The following is a 16550-nucleotide window of genomic DNA, read 5'->3' as shown; positions in this document are numbered from 1 at the left end:
CAGAGAGGCCACGTACGGACCCAGTGCCCCAAGCTCAAGGACTGACTGAGCAGACCGAACCCGCACAGGGTTAACTGGGTAGGGACCCAGCCGGACGAGGGGCAGGCTTCCCAGGTAAGGGGGGCTGACAGCTTACCACCTGCTCAGGATGGAAGAGTACCCCTGGCCAGCTCTGCCAGAGGGCTGGATACCCTGGACTCAGGGTGCTCGGTTTACAGGGTGGGCGCGGGGCTGTCCCTCCGGAGAGAGTGCCTTGTTCCCCTGGAGGTGGATGGGAGGAAGGTCAATGGATACTGGGATGTGGGTGCGGAGGTGACGCTGGCCCGGCCCGAGGTGGTGGCCCCAGGTCACGTGGTGCCCAACACCTACCTGACCCTGACAGGGGTGGACGGGAGCCCATTCAAGATGCCCGTGGCAAGGGTACACCTGAAATAGGGGGCCAAGGAGGGCCCCAAGGATGTGGGGGTACACCACCATTTGCCCACTGAGGTTTTGATGGGGAGAGACCTAGAGGACTGGCCAAGCAAGCCCCAGACCGCCCTGGTTGTGACGCGTAGCCAGAGCCGGTGAGGGGCACTGCGCCCTGACCTTGGGGAGGGTACCGCACCGGAGGCGCAGGACCCTACCCTGGTGGGGAGGGAGCACCGAGGGGCACGGCTCAGAGAGGCGGAGGCCTCAGACCTGGCCAGCGAGAGGGAACCGGGCCCCGTCCCTTCCCCAGCCGCTGAGTTCCAGGCCGAGTTGAGGAAAGATCCCTCCTTGCGGAAGCTCAGGGACCTGGCCGACCTCAGTGTGGGACGGACCATGAGGAGAGGCTGCCAGGAGAGGTTCCTGTGGGAGAAGGGGTTCCTGTACCGAGAATGGGCTCCCCCAAGGGAAGTGGAGTCCTGTGGGATCAGGAGGCAGCTGGTGGTCCCCCAGAAGTATCGCCGCAGGCTCCTGTCCCTGGCCCATGACATCCCCCTCGCAGGGCACCAGGGAATCCGGCGCACCCGGCAGAGGTTGCTACAGAACTTTTACTGGCCTGGGGTGTCACGGAGTCCCCGTGCGATGCTCTGGAACTGCTCCCTACGAAGCGAGGCAGGACTCTGGAGAAGTCTCCTCTCTGTGAGCAGCCTGTCTGCAGGACACACAGCTCACCCGGCTTCCCCCTTCCTGGGTCTGACCTCGGAGCATTCAGCCTCCTCTGCCCCTCCGTGCGCTTCCCACAGCGAGTCCGCCCAGGCGGGGTCCTGGGGAAGCCAGAGGGTCCTGCCCCCCAACTCCGCAGTCAGACGGGACTCTCCGCCAGCCAGTAAAACAGAGGTTTATTAGACGACAGGAACATGGTCTACACCAGAGCTTGAAGGTGCAGAGAACAGGACCCTTCAGCCGGGTCCATTTTGGGGGGCAGTGAGCCAGACAACCACATCTGCACTTCACTCCATGTCCCCAGCCAGCCGCAAACTGAAACTCCCTCCAGCCCCTCCTCCTCTGGGCTTTGTTCCTTTCCTGGGCCAGGAGGTCACCGGATTCCTTTGTTCTCCAGCCCTTTAGCTCTCACCTTGCAGGGGGGGAAGGGCCAGGCCATCAGTTGCCAGGAAACAGGGTGTCGGCCATTCTCTGTGTCCAGACCCCTGCACACACCTGCCCTCTAGGGATGGGCAATGATCATACACCCTTATCTCACCACCTGGAGACTTAAGAACTGCCTAGGGAAAACTGAGGCACCCCCACAATATTCAGAGGAAACATTAAGAACAGTCCCGCTTCATCACATCTGAACCTAGGCAGCCTTGTGAGCTGATGGCTTTGTCTAGTCAGCAGGGTGGGAAGGCGAGGAGAGTGGAAGATGAGTGTCCCTGGACCTTACCTGTTAGCTGGGTGGAGAATTGGGACAGTGAAGGAAACGTGCCTGTGTCTGTCAGGGGTATTGACTTGCCTGTGGAGGGAGCTACCCTGGTCTCCAAGCAGTTGTCTGTGACCAGCCCTGTGTGCTGGGACCAGGTGAATGAGATCCCAAACTGTGTGTCTGGAAAAGGAGAAAGTGTGTCCGGCTCTTCTTTGTCTGTGGAGCAGACAGAAGGGGCCTTTCAGCCTGTGATGGTTGAGGGTCATGCAGTTGTCTCAGAGCTGGTTCTGGATTCAGCTAAAGCCCAGGAAGGGAATGGTCCTAAGTTAGTGTCTGCTCAGGAGAATGGCCCTATAACTAGGTCGCATCCATCCGGCGCACCAGGCAGAGGCTGCTACAGAAAATATATTTTACTGGCCCGGGGTCTTTACCACGGTCTGGCAGTATTGCCGATCCTATGACCCCTGTCAGAGGGTGGGGAAGGCCCGGGACAAGGAGAAAGCGGCTTTGAGACCTTTGCCCATCATAGAGGAGCCTTTCCAGGTGACTACAGGCCAGTCAGCCTCACCTCAGTCCCTGGAAAAATCATGGAGCAGGTCCTCAAAGAATCAATCCTGAAGCACTTGCATGAGAGGAAAGTGATCAGGAACAGCCAGCATGGATTCACCAAGGGAAGGTCATGCCTGACTAATCTAATCGCCTTTTATGATGAGATTACTGGTTCTGTGGATGAAGGGAAAGCAGTGGATGTATTGTTTCTTGACTTTAGCAAAGCTTTTGACACGGTCTCCCACAGTATTCTTGTCAGCAAGTTAAGGAAGTATGGGCTGGATGAATGCACTATAAGGTGGATAGAAAGCTGGCTAGATTGTCGGGCTCAACGGGTAGTGATCAATGGCTCCATGTCTAGTTGGCAGCCGGTATCAAGTGGAGTGCCCCAAGGGTCGGTGCTGGGGCCGGTTTTGTTCAATGTCTTCATAAATGATCTGGAGGATGGTGTGGATTGCACTCTCAGCAAATTTGCGGATGATACTAAACTGGGAGGAGTGGTAGATACGCTGGAGGGGAGGGATAGGATACAGAAGGACCTAGACAAATTGGAGAATTGGGCCAAAAGAAATCTGATGAGGTTCAATAAGGATAAGTGCAGGGTCCTGCACTTAGGATGGAAGAATCCAATGCACCGCTACAGACTAGGGACCGAATGGCTAGGCAGCAGTTCTGCGGAAAAGGACCTAGGGGTGACAGTGGACAAGAAGCTGGATATGAGTCAGCAGTGTGCCCTTGTTGCCAAGAAGGCCAATGGCATTTTGGGATGTATAAGTAGGGGCATAGCGAGCAGATCAAGGGACGTGATCGTTCCCCTCTATTCGACATTGGTGAGGCCTCATCTGGAGTACTGTGTCCAGTTTTGGGCCCCACACTACAAGAAGGATGTGGATAAATTGGAGAGAGTCCAGCGAAGGGCAACAAAAATGATTAGGGGATTGGAACACATGACTTATGAGGAGAGGCTGAGGGAGCTGGGATTGTTTAGCCTGCAGAAGAGAAGAATGAGGGGGGATTTGATAGCTGCTTTCAACTACCTTGAAGGGGGTTCCAAAGAGGATGGCTCTAGACTGTTCTCAATGGTAGCAGATGACAGAACGAGGAGTAATGGTCTCAAGTTGCAGTGGGGAAGGTTTAGATTGGATATTAGGAAAAACTTTTTCACTAGGAGGGTGGTGAAACACTGGAAGGCATTACCAAGGGAGGTGGTAGAATCTCCTTCCTTGGAGGTTTTTAAGGTCAGGCTTGACAAAGCCCTGGCTGGGATGATTTAACTGGGAATTGGTCCTGCTTCGAGCAGGGGGTTGGACTAGATGACCTTCAGGGGTCCCTTCCAACCCTGATGTTCTATGATTCTATGATTGTGGGACCTCTCAGCAAGACGACCCGGTTGGGGAAGAAATACATTCTGGTGGTGGTAGATTTTGCCACCCGCTACCCCGAGGCAGTGCCCTTAGCTTCCATTGAAGCAGACACCGTGGCCGATGCGCTCCTGACCATTTTCAGCCGAGTGGGGCTCCCCAAGGAAGTCTTGCCAGACCAAGGCTCCAACTTCATGTCGGCCCTGCTCCGGTGTTTGTGGGAGAAATGTGGGGTCCGGCACGACTGGGCCTCAGCTTATCACCCCCAGTCCAATGGGCTGGTGGAGAGGTTCAATGGGATGCTAAAGATGATGCTGAAAAGCTTTATGAACCAGCACCCGCAGGATTGGGACAAGTACTTACCTCACCTGCTGTTCGCGTACAGGGAGGTGCCCCAGGAGCCTACTGGATTTTCGCCTTTCGAACTGTTATATGGAAGGAGGGTGACAGGCCCCCTGGACCTGATGAGAGACGAATGGGAGGGGAAGGCCACTCCCGATGGGGAGTCAGTGGTGGAGTATGTCCTGATCTTCTGAGAGAGACTGGCTGAACTCATGGGCCTGGCCAGGGAGAATCTGGCCAGAGCCCTGAAGAAGCAGAAGGTCTGGTATGACCGCACGGCGTGGGCCCGTGCCTACGCCACCGGGGATCAGGTGATGGTTCTCATCCCTGTGAGAAAGAACAAACTACAGGCCGCCTGGGAGGGCCCTTTCAAGGTTGTCAAGCAGCTCAATGAGGTAAACTATGTGGTGGAGCTGTCTAACCGGGCCGACCGCCGCCGGGTGTACCATGTGAATATGATGAAGCCATATTATGCCAGGGGGAATGTGGTGTTGACAGTGGGAGGAGCAGGGAGACGACCCTTTGGTAAATATATTCCCTGAGACAGGAGTTGGTTCCCCCCGGACACAATTCCCCTCTCTCATCAGCTAACCCCTGCCCAGCAAGCTGAGGTCAGGGGGGTGCTGCATCCGTACCGACAGCTGTTTCCCAACCAGCCTGGACGCACTAATCTGACTGTCCACCGGGTGCAGACAGGGTCGCACCTGCCGATAAGATGCTCCCCCTTCCGAGTCACAGGGAAAACTGCTCAGGACCTGGAAAGAGAGGTCCGGGACATGCTGGCTTTGGGGGTGATCCAGCCATCTGCCAGCCCTTGGGCCTCGCTGATGGTGCTGGTCCCCAAAAAGGACGGGTCGATCCGGTTCTGTGTGAACTATCGGAAGCTCAATGCCAACACTGTATCGGATGCCTACCCCATGCCCAGGCTTGACGAGCTCCTAGACAAGCTGGGAGGAGCTCGGTACCTTACCACCATGGACCTTACAAAGGGCTACTGGCAAGTGCCGCTGGATGCAGATGCCGGGCTGAAATCGGCCTTTATCACCCCTCTGGGGCTCTGAGTTCCTGACCCTGCCTTTCGGCCTCAAGGGAGCGCCGGCCACCTTCCAGCGCCTAGTGGACCAGCTACTGAGGGGGATGGAGAGTTTTGCCGTGGCGTATATTGATGACATCTGTGTCTTTAGCCAGACCTGGGAGGACCACGTGTCCCAGGTTAGACAAGTGCTGGACTGACTCCAGGGGGCTGGGCTGACTGTAAAAGCGGAGAAGTGCAAGGTGGGGATGGCTGAAGTATCTGACCTGGGCCATCGGGTGGGGAGCGGCCGCCTAAAGCCGGAACCAGCCAAGGTGGAGGTGATCAGAGACTGGCCCGCTCCCCACACCAAAAAGCAGGTCCAAGCCTTTATTGGGATGGCAGGATACTACCGAAGATTTGTGCCCCACTTTAGCGCCATCGCCACCCCCATCACTGAGCTATGCAAGAAGGGGAAGCCAGACAAGGTGGTCTGGACCGAGCAGTGCCAGGAGGTTCTCTGTGCGTTGACGGAGGCTCTGGTCAGGGGCCCGGTTCCGGCAAACCCAGACTTTGACAAGCCCTTTATGGTGTTCATCGATGCCTCAGACATGGGACTGGGGGCGGTGTTAATGCAGGAGGATGAAAAGTGGGAGAGACACCCCATCGTGTACCTGAGCAAGAAGTTGCTACCCCGGGAGCAACACTACGCGGCCATCGAGAAGGAGTGCCTGGCCATGGTGTGGGCCCTCAAGAAACTAGAGCCCTATCTCTTTGGATGACACTTCACCGTGTACACCGACCACTCTCCCCTGTCCTGGCTGCACCAGATGAAAGGAGCCAACGCCAAGCTCCTGAGGTGGAGCCTGCTCCTGCAGGATTACGACATGGACGTGGTCCACGTGAAGGGAAAAGCCAACCTGATAGCGGATGCGTTGTCCCGGAGATGGGGCCCTGAACTTCCCCAGGTCACTGGTCAGAGTGACCCTGCTCAGTTCAGTCTCGAAGCAGGGAAAGATGTGACAGAGCAGGGAGTGGGACAGATTGACCTGGGAATGCCGCAAGGGAGTTTTACTGGGACTGTCTGCATTGGGGATGGGATAGCAGGGGATGGCTTCACTGGAGGGACAATACCTGAGCATGTAGCCTGAGCCAGGAGGGGGTTTGGGCCAGGTGACACCTTCTGCCTTGGGAAGCTGGACAAAGGCTGGAGGAGGAGCCGGGGGAGGCTCGGTGAGTCGGCGGGTGAGTCAGCTGGAGGGAGTTTTGAGTTAGAAGTGGATTGGGGAAACAGAGGGAACCCCAGGGCTGGGGTCTAAGCTCCCTGCCCCCCAGAAGGACCTGTCTGAGGGGTCCTGGTTGTACCAACAAGCTCTGTTTGGGACTGTGTTCCTGTCCTCCAATAAAACTTCTGTTTTACTGGCTGGCTGAGAGTCATGGTGAATTGCAGGAAGAGAAGGGTGCAGGGCCCCGACTTCCCCATACTCTGTGGCACCTTACTACCAGTTTTCTAGCTGGTCCTGCCCTGCCCTGGCCAGAGCTGTCTCCTTTATAGCAGGAGGAGCTAGGGGTTTGGCCCAGGCTGCCCTGCCCAGCCCAGCCCTCCCCTTCCTACACAGGACACACGGTGACAGATGCTGGCTCCTGCAGCCCCTGCCCGGTGCTTCTAGGACTCTGTCCAGGCCTGGCCAGAGGGCTGTGCTTCTGCCATGCAGACTGTCTGTTATCGGCATGCAGCCTCAGGAATCAGGCTTGTTCACATGCCATAGGGGAGCCACCAGGGCTCTCTGAACCTTACAGCTGAGAATGGGGGTTGAGACGCACTCTATATAGATTGTAAATATAATGTAACTGGAATATGCTTCATGCAAAAGGTCTCTTGTAAGGTACCATTACAAAGCTTATAATCTACTGAGTGTGGTTATCCTATCTGTATAAATGTATCCCTCATATCTGAAACTAGAAATATGAAATATAACTCTGAGGGCCTATTGTAGTTATGCAAAGTGTGGGCCATTCATAGTGGTTTGGAGTCTCCGATAGCTCCCAGCAGCCAGGACAATTAACTGTGGATGGCTCTGTTTGCAGGCAGGCCTTCCTGTGAGTCAGACTGGGAGGGATGAAGGCTTAAAGTCTCATAGGACATGTGACCATGTCACCTGAACTGGAATCCGTCTTTAACCTCCACTAGTGTTTTTCCACTGAGAAGAAGGGGTGGGAACCCAGAGGGACAAAGGATTCCCGCCTTATGCAAAAGATATATAAGTGGGTGAACAGAACAAGGGAGGAAGCCATCATGAGGAATCCCCTAGCTACCAGCTGAGCTGGAACAAGGGCTGTACCAGGGGAAAGGATTGTGCCCAGACTAGGAAGGTGTCCAGCTCCAGTCTGTGAAAGAATCTTATTGAAACATCTCTAAGGGTGAGATTTTATCTGTGTAAGCAGTGTCAGGATGAGCTCCACCCTGACATCTGGTGGTGAGGTGTGGCAAGTTGTGGAAAAGAACTTCAGGGGTTGATCTCATTTGCATAGGCACACCCACCACGCCTAGAATGAGGCCATAGCTGCCCACCCCGCCTAGAATGAGGCCATTTCTACCCACCTTTCTGCCCAGGTGGGTAGAAAGCTGGCTAGATTGTCGGGCTCAACGGGTAGTGATCAATGGCTCCATGTCTAGTTGGCAGCCGGTATCAAGTGGAGTGCCCCAAGGGTTGGTCCTGGGGCCGGTTTTATTCAATATCTTCATAAATGATCTGGAGGATGGTGTGGATTGCACTCTCAGCAAATTTGTGGATGATACTAAACTGGGAGGAGTGGTAGATAAGCTGGAGGGGAGGGATAGGATACAGAAGGACCTAGACAAATTGGAGGATTGGGCCAAAAGAAATCTGATGAGGTTCAATAAGGATAAGTGCAGGGTCCTGCACTTAGGATGGAAGAACCCAATGCACCGCTACAGACTAGGGACCGAATGGCTAGGCAGCAGTTCTGCGGAAAAGGACCTAGGGGTGACAGTGGACGAGAAGCTGGATATGAGTCAGCAGTGTGCCCTTGTTGCCAAGAAGGCCAATGGCATTTTGGGATGTATAAGTAGGGGCATAGCGAGCAGATCGAGGGACGTGATCGTTCCCCTCTATTCGACATTGGTGAGGCCTCATCTGGAGTACTGTGTCCAGTTTTGGGCCCCACACTTCAAGAAGGATGTGGATAAATTGGAGAGAGTCCAGCGAAGGGCAACAAAAATGATTAGGGGACTGGAACACATGAGTTATGAGGAGAGGCTGAGGGAGCTGGGATTGTTTAGCCTGCAGAAGAGAAGAATGAGGGGGGATTTGATAGCTGCTTTCAACTACCTGAAAGGGGGTTCCAAAGAGGATGGCTCTAGACTGTTCTCAATGGTAGCAGATGACAGAACGAGGAGTAATGGTCTCAAGTTGCAGTGGGGGAGGTTTAGATTGGATATTAGGAAAAACTTTTTCACTAAGAGGGTGGTGAAACACAGGAATGCGTTACCTAAGGAGGTGGTAGAGTCTCCTTCCTTAGAGGTTTTTAAGGTCAGGCTTGACAAAGCCCTGGCTGGGATGATTTAACTGGGAATTGGTCCTGCTTTGAGCAGGGGGTTGGACTAGATGACCTTCTGGGGTCCCTTCCAACCCTGATATTCTATGATTCTATGAAATGGTCACTTTGGCTGCTGTGGGATCCCCAGTGTCTCTGTTATTGGGTCAGGAAAAATAAATTGTTATTACCCTGATGCTGGGAACTGTACGTGGCGTTTTGTTATGATGGAGGGATTCACCATCAACTAAGTAGCACTCGCTAGGCAAGGGTCATGGGTTCCAAAACTCTGTGAATGGAGAGAGGCTGGGGACAAGTATTAATACTTGGTGGCATGGGCCCCTTGGTGAGGGCTTTACAGGCTGATTGCACTTCCTCCTCTCTCCACTGTGGAATGTCAGAGCTAATTTTGATTCTATTAGGAGTCTAGTCACAGGCTGCTGAGCTCGCTTTGGGCTAATGGTGCACCAGCACTGAGGCTCCCCTACTGCAAGCTGAATTCACCAAAGGGCTGAACTGACTAGGAGCTGAAATCACTGAGCGTTGTGTTAAGCAGTGGGGGAGCCTGAAGATCTATGGTGGAGCCGTTTGCGGACGGCTGGAGCGCCTTGTGGACAGGCCGGTGGAGCCGTTCATGGGACGGCGGGAGCTGCTGGTGGGCAGCGGAGCGGAGCCAAGCGGAGCAGTTCGTGGGGCGGCTGGCGGAGCAGAGCGAAGGCCTATGGAGCTATGGGGCGGTCAGCTTCAGATCACGTAAGGTGCCTCTTACCCCCCCCCCCATCTCCACCCAGGTTGGGAGGTAAAGCTCTGCAGATAAACTTTCGAACTCTGGGGCTCCCCTGACCAGGGAAAGAGACTTTTGGGTCATTGGACTTTTGGGACTTTGGGTGATTTTGGGGTTGCTGGACTCAAGAACCAAAGGGAAAGGGCATGCCCCAATTTGCTTGGGGTGGGGTTTTGCTCGTGGGTTGTGTTATGAATCCTGTTGGTGGTGTTTCCCCAACATAATGCCACATTGTTTCTCTCTGTTATTAAAAGGCTTTTTGCCACACTCAGACTCTGTGCTTGCGAGAGGGGAAGTATTGCCTCTGGGAGGCGCCCAGCGGGGGTGGTATAGATTTGTCCCAGGTCACTGGGTGGGGGCTCGAGCCGGTTTGCATTGTGTTATTGGAATGAATCCCCTAGATATTGAACCCGGCCCTTGTTGCTGCCAACTCTGATGGGCAGAAGGGTTACTTCTATATTCAGTTTTATTACTGTACTAGACTTAGACTGGCGTGTTTTATTTTATTTTGCTTGGTAATTCACTTTGTTCTGTCTGTTACTACTTGGAACCACTTAAATCCTACTTTCTGTATTTAATAAAATCACTTTTTACTTATTAATTAACCCAGAGTATGTATTAATACCTGGGGGGGGCAAACAGCTGTGCATCTCTCTCTATCAGTGTTATAGAGGGCGAACAATTTCTGAGTTTACCCTGTATAAGCTTTATACAGGGTAAAACAGATTTATTTAGGGTTTGGACCCCATTGGGAGTTGGGCATCTGAGTGTTAAAGACAGGCACACTTCTGTGAGCTGCTTTCAGTTAAGCCTACAGCTGTTAGGGGACGTGGTTCAGACCCGGGTCTGGGTTTGCAGCAGGCTAGCAGGTCTGCCTCAAACCAAGCAGGGCGCTGGAGTCCTAAGCTGGCGGGGCAGGAAAGCAGGGGTAGAAGTAGTTTTGGCACCTCAGGGGGCAGCTCCCGGGGAGGTTCTGTGATCCAGCCCGTCACAGGGGTCCCCCACTGAAAGCCTCTCCCTGGTGTGTGTGGGGGGAAATGCACCTGATCCCCCATCACATTTCTACTCTCCCCCCACCCCCGAGGCTCTCTTCTCCCCTACAGCACCAGGGGTGGCTTTATAGGAGACTGTCCTCATTCAGGGTGGGTGGAGGGGCACGAATGATCCACCAGTGCTTGGACAGCATGGAAACTATGCCAGGCATACCCTGCACCCTGTCCTGCCAGCTATGTAGCCGGACCCTCATGCTGATGTGGATGACAGGGGAGGCAGCCCCGTGGCCAGGGCAGGCATGGCAGGGAGGATCTCTGTTGTTGCGGATTCTCCCCAGCACAGTGCATTGCAGGAGGTGACCAGCCCTCTGTGGAGAAAGAAGAGGTTCGGGACTATTTAGAAAAGCTGGACGAGCACAAGTCCATGGGGCCGGATGCGCTGCATCCCAGAGTGCTAAAGGAATTGGCGGCTGTGATTGCAGAGCCATTGGCCATTATCTCTGAAAACTCATGGCGATCGGGGGAGGTCCCGGACGACTGGAAAAAGGCTAATGTAGTGCCCATCTTTAAAAAAGGGAAGAAGGAGGATCCTGGGAACTACAGGCCAGTCAGCCTCACCTCAGTCCCTGGAAAAATCATGGAGCATGTCCTCAAGGAATCAATTCTGAAGCACTTAGAGGAGAGGAAAGTGATCAGGAACAGTCAGCATGGATTCACCAAGGGCAAGTCATGCCTGACTAATCTAATTGCCTTCTATGATGAGATAACTGGTTCTGTGGATGAAGGGAAAGCAGTGGACGTGTTGTTCCCTGACTTCAGCAAAGCTTTTAACACGGTCTCCCACAGTATTCTTGCCAGCAAGTTAAAGAAGTATGGGCTGGATGAATGGACTATAAGGTGGATAAAAAGCTGGCTAGATTGTCGGGCTCAACGGGTAGTGATCATAGAATCATAGAATATCAGGGTTGGAAGGGACCTCAGGAGGTCATCTAGTCCAACCCCCTGCTCAAAGCAGGACCAATCCCCAATTAAATCATCCCAGCCAGGCCTTTGTCAAGCCTGACCTTAAAAACTTCTAAGGAAGGAGATTCTACCACCTCCCTAGGTAATGCATTCCAGTGTTTCACCACCCTCCTACTGAAAAAGTTTTTCCTAATATCCAACCGAAACCTCCCCCACTGCAACTTGAGACCATTACTCATTGTCCTGTCCTCTTCTACCACTGAGAATAGTCTAGAACCATCCTCTCTGGAACCACCTCTCAGGTAGTTGAACGCAGCTATCAAATCCCCCCTCATTCTTCTCTTCTGCAGACTAAACAATCCCAGTTCCCTCAGCCTCTCCTCATAAGTCATGTGTTCCAGACCCCTAATCATTTTTGTTGCCCTTCGCTGGACTCTCTCCAATTTATCCACATCCTTCTTGTAGTGTGGGGCCCAAAACTGGACACAGTACTCCAGATGAGGTCTCACCAATGTCGAATAGAGGGGGACGATCATGTCCCTCGATCTGCTCGCTATGCCCCTACTTATACATCCCAAAATGCCATTGGCCTTCTTGGCAACAAGGGCACACTGCTGACTCATATCCAGCTTCTCGTCCACTGTCACCCCTAGGTCCTTCTCTCCCTCATTCATCATCCCACACTTTCCTTGGCTTTCTTCTTGTTGCCAACATACCTGAAGAAACCCTTCTTGTTACTCACTTCTTGTTACTCACTCAAGATCAATGGCTCCATGTCTAGTTGGCAGCCGGTATCAAGTGGAATGGTAGGGGTTGGTCCTGGGGCCAGTTTTGTTGGGTTGGTCCTGGGGCCGGGTTGGTTCAATATCTTCATAAATGATCTGGAGGATGGTGTGGATTGCACCCTCAGCAAGTTTGCAGATGACACTAAACTGGGAGGAGAGGTAGATACGCTGGAGGGTAGGGATAGGATACAGAGGGACCTAGACAAATTGGAGGATTGGGCCAAAAGAAATCTGATGAGGTTCAACAAGGACAAGTGCAGAGTCCTGCACTTAGGACGGAAGAATCCAATGCACCGCTACAGACTAGGGACCGAATGGCTCGGCAGCAGTTCTGCAGAAAAGGACTTAGGTGTTACAGTGGACGAGAAGCTGGATAGGAGTCAACAGTGTGCCCTTGTTGCCAAGAAGGCCAATGGCATTTTGGGATGTATAAGTAGGGGCATAGCGAGCAGATCGAGGGACGTGATCATTCCCCTCTATTCGACACTGGTGAGGCCTCATCTGGAGTACTGTGTCCAGTTTTGGGCCCCATGCTACAAGAAGGATGTGGCAACATGTGACCTCCAGAAGAAGAAGGGGGAATATCCGGGTTCCAGCAACGCGGACACAGGTAACTAACCACTTTCATGTTTCCTCCACAGGTACCATTGCGGAGAGTGGACCAGGATGTGGAAAAATTGGAAAGAGTCCCACGGAGGGCAACAAAAATGATTAGGGGACTGGAACACATGACTTATGAGGAAAGGCTGAGGGAACTGGGGATGTTTAGTCTGTGGAACAGAAGAATGAGGGGGGATTTGATAGCTGCTTTCAACTCCCTGAAAGGGGGTTCCAAAGAGGATGGCTCTAGACTATTCTCAGTGGTAGAAGAGGACAGGACAAGGAGTAATGGTCTCAAGTTGCAGTGGGGGAGGTTTCGGTTGGATATTAGGAAAAAGTTTTTCACTAGGAGGGTGGTGAAACACTGGAAGGCGTTACCTAGGGAGGTGGTGGAATCTCCTTCCTTAGAAGTTTTTAAGGTCAGGCTTGACAAAGCCCTGGCTGGGATGATTTAGATGGAGATTGGTCCTGCTTTGAGCAGGGGGTTGGACTAGATGACCTCCTGAGGTCCCTTCCAACCCTGATATTCTATGATTCCATGATTCTATGCACCTGCCCTCCGCTCACCAAAGAAGCCCAAAGTGCTGATCCCAGACACCCATGTGACAAAGTGGGACTGTTCTTAATGTTTCTTCTGAATAGTGTGGGGGTGCCTCAGTTTCCCCTATACAGTTCTTGAGTGACTGGGTGGTGGGGTAAGGGTGTATGATCACTGCAGAGCCCTAGAAGGCAGGTGTGTGAAGGGGTCTGGACACAGACAATGGCCGACACCCTGTTTCCTGGCAACTGATGGCCTGGGACCTTCCCCCCTGCAAGGTGAGAGCTAAAGGGTTGGAGAACAAAGGAATCCGGTGACCTCCTGGCCCAGGAAAGGAACAAAGCCCAGAGGAGGAGGGGCTGGAGGGAGTCAGTTTGGGGCTGGCTGGGACATGGAGTGAAGTATAGACGTGGTTGTCTGGCTCACTGTCCCCCAAAATGGACCCAGCTTGAGGGGTCCTGTTCTCTGCACCTGCAAGCTCTGTGTTAGACCATGTTCCTGTCGTCTAATAAACCTCTGTTTTACTGGCTGGCTGAGAGTCACGTCTGACTGCGGAGTTTGGGGGCAGGACCCTCTGGCTTCCCGAGGAGCCCCACCTGAGTGGACTCACTGTGGGAAGCGCACGGAGGGGCAGAGGATGCTGAATGCTCCGAGGTCAGACCCAGGAAGGTGGAAGCCGGCTGAGCTGTGTGTCCTGCAGACAGGCTGCTCACAGAAAGGCGACTGCCCCAGAGTCCTGACTGGCTTCATGGGGAGCAGTTCCAGAGCATCGCCCAGGGACTCCGTGACAGCCCAGAAAACAACAACTGTGCCAGACGCCTCTTTCCAGGCCAGGACCCCCTCCCCCAGAGAAGATCTAGCCCAGCCCAGTGGTCTGGCTGTTTGTGTCCCTGCAGCCCTGGCTAGAGCTTTGGGACTCTGCCCCTGGGGCTGGCAGCCTGGAAATCCCAAGACGCAGAACGTGGCAGCTTGACAAACAGCAGGCCAGCAGCACTCGCCGCCTCTGCCAGCTCCCTCCCTGTGCATCTGGGCCAGCATCAGGCCTGGGCCTAGGGAGAAGGCTGAGCCCTTGCTACATTGGGCCATTCCTGCCCACTCAGCTAACGCCCCGGGTGCTGCAGCCCATCCCAGAGTGAGATTGGGTGTTCTCTGTGCATGGGTCTGATGGGGGAAAGAATCACAGAAACGTAGGCCTGCAAGGGACCCTGAGAAGTCATCCGGTTCATTCCCTGACAGTTTCTCTAAAACTCAAGTGACAGGGATTCCACATTCTCCAGCAGAAGCCTGTTCCAGAGCTTAACTACCCTGAGAGTTAGAACGCTTTTCCCAATATCTGACCTACATCTCCCTTGCTACAGAAATTAGCCCATTGCTTCTTGTCCTACCTTCAGTGGAAGTGGAGAACAACTGATCACCATCCTCTTTATAAGAACATAAGATCGGCTGTACTGGGTCAAACCAAAGGTCCACCTAGCCCAGTATCCTGTCTTCCGACAGTGCCAATGCCAGGTGCTTCAGAGGGAATGAACAGAACAGGTAATCATCAAGTGATCCACCCACTGTCATCCAGTCCTAGAATCTGGCAATCAGAGACATGCGGAGAATGAAGTTTAGCCACTGATCATATTGACTGATAGCCACTGATGGACCTATCCTCCAGGAACTTCTCTAATTCTTTTTTGAACCCAGTTATACTTTTGGCCTTCACAACATCCCATGGCAGTGAGTTCCACAGGTTGACTGTGCATTGTGTGAAGAAATACTTCCTTCTGTTTGTTTTAAACCTGCTGCCTGTAAATTTCATTGGTGACTTCTAGTTCTTGTTATGAGAAGGGGTAAATAACATTCCCTTTTCACTCTCTCCGCACCAGTCACGATTGTACAGACCTCTGTCACATCCCCCCGGAGTCGTCTCTTTTCCACGCTGACCAGTCCCAGTCTGATTAATCTCTCCTCATGCAGCAGCCGTTCCATGCCCCAACTATTTTTATTGCCCTTCTCTGAAACTTTTCCAGTTCCAATAGATCTTTTCTGTGATGGGATGACTAGAACTGCACGCACTATTCGAGATACGGGCTTATCATGGATTTATCTAGTGGCATTATAATATTTTCTGTCTTATTATCCATTCCTTTCCTAATGACTTTGTTAGCTATTTTGACTGCCACTGCACATCGAGCAGATGTTTTCAGAGAACTGTCCACAAGGACTCCAAGATCTTTCTTCTGTGGTAACCGGTAATCTAGACCCCATCATTTTGTATGGCTAGTTGGGATGATGTTTTCCCATGTGCATCACTTTGCATTTATCAACATTGAATTTCATCTGCCATTTTCTTGCCCAGTCACCCAGGTTTGTGAGATCCCATTGTAGCTCTTCGCAGGCTGCCTGGGACTTCACTATCCTGAGTAGTTTTTGTATCATCTTCAAATTTTGCCAAACCAACTGCTTTTAGACCAATTCTCTAAGTTGTCGGGGTTGTTTTGAATTCTGATTCTGTCGTCCAAAGTGCTTCCAGCCCTCCCAGACTGGTGTCGTCTGCACATTTTCTGAGCAGACTCTCCATGCCATTATCCAAGTCATTCATGAAAATAGTGACTAGTGCCCACCCCAGGACTGACTCCGGGGGACCCCACCAGTTTGACAGCACACCATTGATAACTGTTGTGCAACCACCTTATAGTAATTTCCTCTAGACCACATTTCCCTACTTTACTTATGAGAATGTCACATGGGAATGCGTCAAAAGCCTTATTACAATCAAGATACACCCCATCTCCAGCTTCCCCAGTAACAGCATTGCCACTCACCACTAGCACGCCTCCTTGCAGCTAAGTTGGGGAATGGAGCTCTCGCTGCGTCGGGTGCCCCCCTGCTCTTCCTTGCTCGCTCTGCAATAGCCTTGCTTCCGGTAACATGAACCCCTGTCCACATGCCATCTCCAGATGGCGGTTGGCCCCAGCTCGGGCTCTGTGCCATTATATCAGTGGCTGACAGGGAAACCCAGGCCCACCCATGACATCAGGTTCCAGTCCAGGGTCCCTGTCACCAACAGTCCAGTTCCTCTGTCCCCATTTCCCTGTTTCCCTTGGGCCCTTCTTACCAAGCCCCCCTGGAGCTTAATCCATCCCCGTGGCTACTGCACCCCTCCTACCCTCGGCTCAGATGCCCTACTCCAGGGCAGGCACCCAAAGCTTGCTCGCCCCTCACAGCCAGCCAGCCTCCTCCCAGGGAG

The sequence above is a fragment of the Lepidochelys olivacea genome (assembly GCF_965140295.1).
Source record: "Lepidochelys olivacea isolate rLepOli2 genome assembly, chromosome: 5".
Taxonomy (NCBI): domain Eukaryota; kingdom Metazoa; phylum Chordata; order Testudines; family Cheloniidae; genus Lepidochelys; species Lepidochelys olivacea.
The sequence above is the reverse complement of the archived record's forward strand: the minus strand, read 5'-3'. Positions refer to the sequence as shown.